The sequence below is a fragment of the Panulirus ornatus genome, chromosome 15, assembly GCF_036320965.1.
Source record: "Panulirus ornatus isolate Po-2019 chromosome 15, ASM3632096v1, whole genome shotgun sequence".
Lineage (NCBI taxonomy): Eukaryota > Metazoa > Arthropoda > Malacostraca > Decapoda > Palinuridae > Panulirus > Panulirus ornatus.
In genome coordinates this window covers 2,104,777-2,113,808 of record NC_092238.1, presented here as the reverse complement: position 1 = coordinate 2,113,808, position 9,032 = coordinate 2,104,777, and positions in this window count along the sequence as shown.

Here is a 9,032-nt window from a genome sequence, read left to right as displayed (position 1 = left end):
GAGTCTCCTGCAGCAGGAGCATGGATGACCACACCACCCACGACGCTGCTGGTGATGTTGACGGGTCACGACCCCACGCTGGCTATTGTCCGGCACGACCACTGACTGCAAGGCGTCGCCACCTCCTATTCACGTAGGAGTGGCACCATGTACGTCGAAGTGGCGCTATGTGCATGGGATGGACATTGTGTACGTGTGACTGAGACTATGTAAGTGGGACTGGTGCAGCAGAGGGTGTCGGCCTTACTCGGGTCATGAAACCCGTTGCGCCCCGGAGGGAGAATCGAATAGCAGGTAAATCAGTTGCTGTTTGCAGATGGCACGGCTCTAGTGGCAGCAGACTCTGGAGGGAAATACCGGGAGCTGGTGAAAGTGTTCGGGAGTGTGAGGAAGGAGCTTCCAGGCAGGTAATATATGTGCGTGTGTGTGTGCGTGTGTGTGTGTGTGTGTGTGTGTGTGTGTGTGTGTGTGTCAGGTCGACAGTGATGGTATGTACTTCCCGGGAACCTGGACCCACACTTCCAGATGCTGCATTTCATGAATAACTTTACATAAACGACCCTGGAGTGGTAGGGCAGGAGCCTCCTGCAGTCTTTGATTTCTCTTTATATATCCCAAGTTGTCTCCCAGGCAGGGTGATAAGTTTGTCTCCCAGGCAGGGAGATAAGTTTTCTCCTAGGGTGGGTGACATGTTGTCTCCTCCCTAGGCAGGGAGAGAGCAGGGTCTGACGAACCTCCCGAGTGTTGTCATCTAGCGACGATCTGTGTCTTACTTCCTCTGATGGAGTCAGCCATCATTATTATGCCACTGCGTTAGCCCTCGATGTAACTCCATTCACTACCAGCACCTAACATTCACTACCAGCACCTAACATTCACTACCAGCACCTAACATTCACTACCAGCACATAACATTCACTACCAGCACCTAACATTCACTACCAGCACCTAACATTCACTACCAGCACATAACATTCACTACCAGCACCTAACATTCACTACCGGCACCTAACATTCACTACCGGCACCTAACATTCACCACCAGCACCTAACATTCACTACCAGCACCTAACATTCACCACCAGCACCTAACATTCACTACCAGCACCTAACATTCACTACCAGCACCTAACATTCACTACCAGCACCTAACATTCACCACCAGCCCTAACATTACACAACCCTCCAGCCAGACCTGTCAGGTCATCCACACACACCATCCAGAGGCGTGAACCTGCAGCCTACCATCACAGGTGATCACGAACCATCTCCTTCACTCTCTGGTCAGTTCGACTTTAACTGTTCACTTGTCCTTTATGTCACTCCTCTGGTCATATTGTGGTGAGATCCCGTGTTGTCTCGTAGTGTGTTTGAGTGTAGGGTAACAGCTGCGCCTGCAGGTGGTCATATATTGGTCGTCAGTCTTCCTACGAAAACAAAATATGATTTACCCCCTGAACTTGTACAAAGGGAACGGGACGTTCGTGCCAATTGTTTGAATCGAATCCATTTCGAGACCAGACTGTAACGGCAAAGGATCCCCCCACCCCCTGTCCCCATAAATAACGAGTTGCAAGTTTGCCATATGTGAATTGAGTGGTGATGCCCGTAGGTCGCTCCCTCGGTGTTCAGTTATTGCTATAGATGCAGCTGCTGTTAACATCTGATTGCCGTGATTCGGAGAAAAAATAAGTTCGGAACGCTCAGAAGGATGAAACCTGGTTCAGATGATTTTTCTTCGAAAAATTAAATAATCCATTAGTTAGAGATGAACAGCCTAGCTGCACCAGTGGAAAGTCTGTAACATTTGGACGTCCATAGATGACAACCTTCACATGGGGTCATGTGGCTGTGTTGGTAATCTTGAATATGAATAAAACTACAGAAGTTTGTTGAGTATGTGAGCAGAGGTGGGTTTACGGCTCAGCCACACATGCTGATAGTGAGAGCATTGCTACTAATGAAATAACATGCTACTGCTGTTGCTTCTATCATCATTATCATTAATGATACCAGTCCTTCCTGATGATAATGATAAACTTTGATCAGGTATATGAATACATCAGCCGGAACCATCACGCACCATCCGTCAACACCTCCCGACCACAGAGCACCTCCGGCAAATGTCAGATGACGTGCTTCTACAGTAACATCAACCCTTTCTTTCATCTCTCTGCTTGCAAGCATTCTTTATCTTTGAATCTTCATAAGAGTCTGAACTCATATGTGAAGAACCAAATCATAGCATTTGGTAACTCCAGTTGAACTATTATCGTTTGTTTGTCTCATCTTTTTTTTTAGCGAATAACATCCCGAAATACATATAACCAATACCAACAAATTATGTATGCATGGGAGTCAGACTGTTTGTTGTTTATGGAGCTCAAATTTGCAGTCATTTGTGTTCATCAGAAATCGAGATGAGGTAAACAAAGCAGTGGACGACACAAACGCCACCGCCATCTACATTTGCATCGACAAACCAAAACCCAAAACATTTTCGTTGTTTGTTCGTTCTAACTTTCAGCGAAAATGCTTGATTCTTTGTGTGTGATTACTGCGTTTGTTGTAGGGAGAAAGTCTTACACTCGCCTTAGCACTATATATCTAATATGTCTATTTCAAAGAAGGTACACACACACACACACACACACACACACACACACACTGCACTGAGCCACCTTCCAGAGAACGAACACATGCGTTTGGTGCGGGCCGACAGCCGTGCCCAGAATTCGAACCCACGCGGGTCCGTGTTCTCATGGTCAGCAACGCTAGCCATTACTCCATGAAGGCCAGTGTGTGTGTGTGTGTGTGTTTACAAGGTATACAATACTGTATGGACTTCCTGAGAACACAGGTAGTTTGGGTTGCGTAATACAATTATCTCACCGGCGGTTCGAACTGCCCTGAAATATCAGGTCCCTGAAAAATGCTGTCATTATTGCCATTGAACTTTACCCAAATAAAACAGACGTGAGTATTAATCGTGTTCTACTCGCGTCAACTTTAATCTCATACCAGCATCTCACTTAGCTCAGCCCGGACTGTTCTCATGAGTTAACATTGTCTATAAACTCCTAACTTACTGGACCTTCACTTAGCCAGTATTCCTCATGCCTCAGCAAAGTTAACACAACTTGTTCATAGTTACACAGAACCCGTCTCTACACAGTGGGCCAGGCAATAACAGTTAACAGGTCGATACAACCTGGAATTAAAGTAAGATAACCCATCGGCCAGAGAAACCAAGGAATACCTTCCATTCCTCCTGAGTGACCATAACACTGTGGCGCGTAATTCTGTTTCCTTGTGTTTTTGCAATTCCACGGCCGTATTGGAAACAGACAACCGGCCGCTTTGTTCTCCAAAGTTTTCTTCCGAGTTGGTAATGAAGTATAGGAATGGTCGCTAGACATGTTCCTCGCTGGCTGGCTAGCTCACTAGCGCTCCAGCCAGCCGCACCTAGTGCTGTCCAGGTTTCCTTAATAGTGAGTAACACGAAGACGAAATAGCAACCATTGACTGTGATATCCCGTCTGTCATCTGGTGATTGTTCTACCACCTCCCTACAGCTATTGTAAACTTGCTCTAGTAGTTGTTGAGATATCCCTTTAGTTGTTATGACCTTGATGTTGTACTTATGACGTAGCTACAGAGAAGTGATCCCTACCCGTCACATCTTCCCTCCCTCCCTCCGTTTCTCCACGGCACCTGGTCTTACCTCTCTCTCTCTCTCTCTCTCTCTCTCTCTCTCTCTCTCTCTCTCTCTCTCTCTCTCTCTCTCTCTCTCTCTCTCATGACCTTCCGCCACACTCTCCTTCCTCTCCCTGCCTTGCTCTTATGGGCTTCCCTGGCCAGGGTTCAGGTCGGCCACGTCTCCTCCGTTATAGAGGCAGTACTTCCACCAGGAAGGTGTGGGTTACCACCCTCCACCACCACCACCACCACTTCTCCAACATACCACCAACAATACATCCGAAAGCAAAACTTCCAAGCTAATTTCTTTAGAAATGTGAGACGGATGATTTTTCGATATCTTGTTGCAATTAAATCAGCACATTTTGTTAGTAAGCTGTGTAATGAATGATGTAAGTGTACACCTCCAATAATTTTGAACTGTTCAAGAACACTTTTTCATTTTTTTACATTATGGGATTATGATTTTCCCACGTTCCGTTGTTTAACCTCAGACTGGATACGTGCCATCGGATCTTGCTACTGACAGACATGCCAAACCTTGCGACGGTCCAGCACGGACGACGGTATATGCCGAACTTTGCGACGAATGACGGTACGTTCCCCGTCCATTTTGCCAACAGAAAACGTAAATCCTTTCCTACATTAAAAACTGTCAGGCGGTAAAGACAAGACTAAATTCAATAATGCATTCCAGAGCGGATGGAAATGTTCTAATCCGATTTCTCAGCTGAGGAAACGTTTCAGAAGCGAGGCGTTCACACGGCAGGGAGGAGGCGATCATGGCCTGGCTGAGGCGAGCTGCTCACACGGCAGAGAGGCAATAAAGACCTGCTAGAGTGCGAACAGTGGTTACTTGTCATGATGATGGGCGCCGGGGAAACTTGAAAATGGACACAAGCTGTGGTCTAGTCTAAGGTGCGTTCCAGTCTTGTCCATGTGTAAAAGCTGTTGTTGTTGATAGTCCTGCCACAAAACACACACACACCAGCGGACTAGCTCTCAGAGAAATTGATGGAGTAGTTAGATACATGGAGACAAGCAAATTGGTGTGTTATGCCGATCAAAATGTTATTTACTAATATGAAATGATCGGTAAGCCATTACTAGAGGTAAAGCAATACCTTGGTGTGATTATCAATAATGACCCAACACACGCACCACCGCAGGGAAATATTAGCAATAAAACCAAGCATACAATACTCAGTCCTTAAAACAGCCTAGTTTGTCCTTATGAGGAAATTAAAATGTTCAGTTCTGGTCACCAAACTTGATGCAAGACGGAGGAAAATCGAAACGAATACAGAAAACAACAAAACTAATTCCATTGCACAAAATTAATAAGATTGTCACGAAAAACTTTGAGACCTAGATATGTTTATATAAAAAACTTTTATTTTCAGATTTAGAGTTGTTGAAAAGCAGTACCTCGAGATATTGTCGATCCAAGGAATATCAACACCTTCAAACGATAGCTAGACAAATATTTCATCTAGATACGTTACCCGTAAACAGGATGTTACAAAAGGGAAAAACAAATCTTGATTTACTGTATAAAAATTCAGCTATTTTTATATTTGGGATTTGAGTCTCTAGAGAACCCGGGGACGCCCACAGCCTAGTCAGTGTCCAGTTTACAGGTATCCTAGCGGTTATCCTCTCTATGTATCTCTCCCTACGTTCTCGCCATTCCACGCAATTATTATTTCCTTCAATATTCGCCTCACTACTGTCTACCTTCCCTCTGCCTCGCCTCACTGCCTTCTTCCCCGGCCGTTGTAGCAGGGGGTATCAAGCCCCCTCCACTGTGAACATTGTACATAAAACTCCTAATTTACATAACTTACATAACATCTTTATTTTGAATTGAATTATTCGAGGAGCGATACTGGCGCCGGGCCGGGCCGGGGAGGAGGGCGATCCCCAACTGGTGTGAGGGGGCCCCCCATAAGCCGATACCTGGCCAGAAGGGCGGCTAAGGGAAAACGGGAAGTTTTGTTTAGTGCGTAGTGGTGGGTCAGGCAAGAGAACCTGGATGTTGCGGTGTGCCTCATGCAGTGCAACACACACACACACACAGCGAAGGTTGTACCATACTACATAGTGTTGCGCTGCACCAGTGGTTGGCCTACAATTGCCTGCCACTACTGAAAATGAAATAAAAATCCACATTTTTATCACAATGGGATGAAAGAATATATATATATATATATATATATATATATATATATATATATATATATATATATATATATATATATATATATATATCAGAGAAGACAGATAATATAACACATATGACATAGAGCTGACAGACAGACATCCCTCCCTCCCTGGCTCGGGGCCAGACACTGGGTGAGGAGGTAGAGAGCCAGCCGTGCTGGTGCCGGCCCCACATGTGATCCTCAGGTTAACGTGAGCCAATGATGCAGGGCGACCAGCTCAACTCTCCCCACACTCAATATTTACGTCTCCTTCTCTAACTCGAGTTGATTCTCCTGAGGATTCGAAATTGTCGTTTTTGTACGTGCATGATCGAGTGGTATATATAATGATAATGATCATTATCATTATCTAACCCCCAGAGACCCTTCTATTGAAGAGCTTCAGCAGCCTCAAAGTCGTGCTACTTCCAGTCGCAGGGAAAGGCTGGACTCCTTCAAACATGGTGTTCATCTGTCATTGTTTTTCAATGCTTAAAATTTCATTTCAATAATTTTTTTTCATCCATACTTTGGTGAGTTGACTCACAGTTACTGCTCATATATCATCTGGTTCCTGAGTCTACAATGCCTTGGTCATCCCTCCCACTCCCACTCCTTTCCCAGTCGGTTCACCACCGTCCTTCACTATCCCATTCCGCCCTAACCACCTTTCCTAGACTCTCCACTATCTTCAGCTCCCTCTATCTCCCCTGTCTTCTTCATCTCCTATTCCTTCCTTTTAACACGTTCCCCTCTCCCTCCCAGAGCATATGATAAAAGCAAACAATAGTGTTAAGCCTCCTAGCTAGAACTATAAACAATAAAACGAATGATACAACACTGACCCTGCGTGGACCTGGTCACACCTCGGGATACACACTTCACCTCTGGTCACCTAACTTGATCAGCTTTAAAGAAAGATAATTACTTTACTCAGGAATAAACGTTGCACACAAAAGCTCAGAAATCTAATACTGATTTCCTAAAAATCTTAGACCCTGAGTTATGATAGATTTTTTTTAAAATACTCAGTAATATAACAAGATAATTTCTTCCTGTACGACAGAGATGACAAGAAATAACGGAATAACTTGGTAAGTGAAGATCCATCATAAACAGGGCAGAGATCTCATCTGTACAGTTATAGAACAACAGAACAACCTTTCATACCGTCGGGGCCAAGACTATGAATTCATTTAAAACATATCCAGACAAATTCTCTCTTGATACCGATTATCGGTTACTAACTTTGTTTACGAATGACAATACAATATGCGTTTCAACTTCCTATTCTTTACAGAGTAGCGGGTAAAGTCACTCTTCCCGAGAGTACCTGGCGCCTGTAATGAGATCAGAATGTTTGTCATGTTTGTAGGATTACTATCCTGTATTCATCTATAGTGTTGGGTGAGAGGGAATCTTCTTTACTATACTGTACAGATTAGGAAATTGGGATAGTGCACCAGAGGACGACATGGGCCAGAGGACGACGCAGACCAGAGCACGACGTGGGCCAAAGGACGACCTGCTTGCACCAGAGGACGACCTGAGGTGGAACATAAACACAAGCCTCTACCTACCACACGCACCTAAGTGAGACTTAAAACTTTGGTGGGGGAGGTGACTACCAGAGCCACGGACAGACAGTCAAGACTAGAAAGGGTCGTATCCTCTGGGGGTGGGGGCGGGGGGGGGGGTGAGGGTGTGTCCACCCTCGCTGTACAGTATACAAAAATATATTTTGTCTCATCGAACACAACTCCATTGATTGTTGTAACCATTTGTTTATGTTACCAAATGTCGCTGATTTAGTTTTACTAGAAAATAGTTGCTAGTTTCGTAATTCACATACTTGTATACAACTTTTACTTCATTTAAATAGAATTTGATTAATATAAATGATCTATTTTAACATCTGGAACTCCTAAAAAGGGCTAAGTTCTCTGACTCCCAATGTTCATTTATTTAACACTTGCTTTTGTGCTTTTCATCATTACTTGGGCTTATCCATAGTTTGCCGCCCTCCTTTCCCCTTCCACCATTTCCTAGATACGCCTGTGGGACCAATGCCACAGAAACACGACACTGATGACCAGGACCAGAGGAACTAAGAAGAGGTAGGGCGAGCTAGAGACCCGACAGTTGTCTGGCGCGGTGCCCCTCGGCGCCAGCGGCGACAATATTTACCCCTCAGGAACGACTGCTGTCTGCCTTGACCAGGCTACTTCCGGCTGGTTCCTCTGGAGCCTGGTGTAGGCTGAGGGTGGCCGAGGGCACGCCTTTCTACCAGATTAGACAATACAGGACGGAAGCAGTTAAAGCGACCTGGGCGCCGGCTGGGTCAAGGGCTAAGTGCCTCGCTCTCGGATATAAGTGATGGCATCAATAACCACTTCACAAACCTAACTACAAGAAAGAAAGAAAGAAATAGATCTAAGAATTGACATATTGCGAGAGCATGACAGGACGTCAACACATTAAGATAACATACTAGCAGCGTGTTATAGTAGCAAATAAAATCCTGGTTTCTAGAATACATGTTCACCTCACTTTGTCGGAGGCCACGTAAGCCATTGGCGTAGCTAGATTTGTTTATTATCATTTATTTTGTGGGGAAACAGCTTAAAGAATGGACATAGTTATATGTATACAGAATTAAGCAATCCATATATGTACTTAAAGTAAAAATTTCAATTTATAATCATAATTTCAGCATTGCAGTTCACCTCAGTAATTGTTGAAATGTAGCATGTAACTTTAAGTGGCTATAGTTTTACCTGCAATTTTGACATTTTTCTCTGCAATTTTGTCATATGTTGACAAAAGTCCACGGAATTATTTGACATATTAAAGCCAAGTAAGCCATCAAGGCTCATAGCAGGGGCTAACATGGCATTCACTGTGCATGAGATGCCTAAAAGAGTCTTGCTGTTGGATGTTGTGGACCACACTGGGGGTCTAGTGAATAGAATCATATTTAACACTTTTATTTTTTCTTTCGTTTCCATCATCATTTGGGCGAAATCTTCCTGTTGGTCTATATAATTAATTTAAGTATCATGCATCGTAAACAGAAGTTACATGAAAGACCTTTGCGAAGATCTAAGGCAATTTCATGTAAACGAAATG